This window comes from Penaeus monodon, chromosome 24 (genome assembly GCF_015228065.2).
Source record: "Penaeus monodon isolate SGIC_2016 chromosome 24, NSTDA_Pmon_1, whole genome shotgun sequence".
Lineage (NCBI taxonomy): Eukaryota > Metazoa > Arthropoda > Malacostraca > Decapoda > Penaeidae > Penaeus > Penaeus monodon.
Genome location: NC_051409.1, coordinates 34,406,510 through 34,407,849, shown reverse-complemented (window position 1 = coordinate 34,407,849; position 1,340 = coordinate 34,406,510).

Genomic DNA, 1,340 nt, shown 5'->3' with positions numbered 1-1,340 from the left:
CTGAGCGGCAACGCAATCTTTTCAAAACTTTCGAATCCAGAATTTCTGATCATGATCGCCCCAAAACAATATTTTTTTCGCGAATTTATCTCATGGAGTTCCTGACAGTCCCATAGCATCGGTTAAGGTGAACCTGTGTCCCTGTCACGCCCACCTGAGGGCGAGATGAGCGTACAAGCCAGGTAACCTTGGCCTTGACTGCCTCCAGCGCGACGTGCCGATTCGCGCCACGTGCGACAATTACCTTGTCGCTAAATGCTCTTATTTTCTTACTTTTGAACCGTATTTATACTCGCAATGTATAATTTAGAAAACATTTAAGTAATTTATGGTAACTGGCCAAAGATCCTAGGCGAAGAGTCGCCTTTTCCCGCTATTTAAATTTGCCGTGCGAGTCTGGAACCCGGTAAGATTAGCCATGCACAAATATTCTCGTCTCAAATCCCAAGCGACATGAAACAAAGGACAGATGTGCAGGCACCCTTGGATTTCCTGATTAAATATACGATTTGCACGAAGCCCGACTGTTTAGTAACGTTAGGCGGGGTGAATGTTTTGACACCTGACATTTCCTGGAAGTAAAGTGACGACCGCGTGTCGGGAAAAGATTAATGCCGGGGAATTTGTCAGCAAACTTTATAACCGGCATTACGGGGATTCATCGTCCCGGAACGTTATGGAGAAGGATTATCCATTACAGTTAACCGGAGTTAGGGCGATTCTGATGCATGCTTCTTTTTACATAGCAGAGAATTTAAATATCTACCTGTGATTACGAGATTACCATGTAAAGGTATGACTCATTACACCTTTCAGGGAAGACTTTCCTGTCGTCCCATAATTCGTTGATATTTAATGAGGGACGAGAGAGGCAAAGGAAAGAGACCATAACCTATGGTCACACAAAATTAACTACAGAAGAATATGGTTTAAAGGGGACAAAAACATAGTTTTCATGAGAGGCGCGGAGGAACACCAAGCCGACGGCGCAGCGTCCCACTCAAGCTTGGCGCGCCTCACAAATGTTTGCTTATGTTTTCACATTTCTCGTCGATGCGGAGTATTGTTGTTATTATGTGTACTGAGATTCTGATAGATGCATAAATAATGCAAGGGGTGTCCGCCTTTAGCAGTGTTTACTCATAACCCAATGCAGTTTAAAAGCAACAGATTAACGTAAATGGGTGGGTCGAGCCGCCTCGCAGGTAACTCTGATGACAGCGATAAATTCCCAGAGTTGCCAAGCGGCGAAAAGTTTATAGAGGTCGCTAGAGCCGCAGCTAACAAAAGAGCATCGCTCTGTCTTGCCTGTAATGCTCTCTGTTATTTCGTTTTTGTGA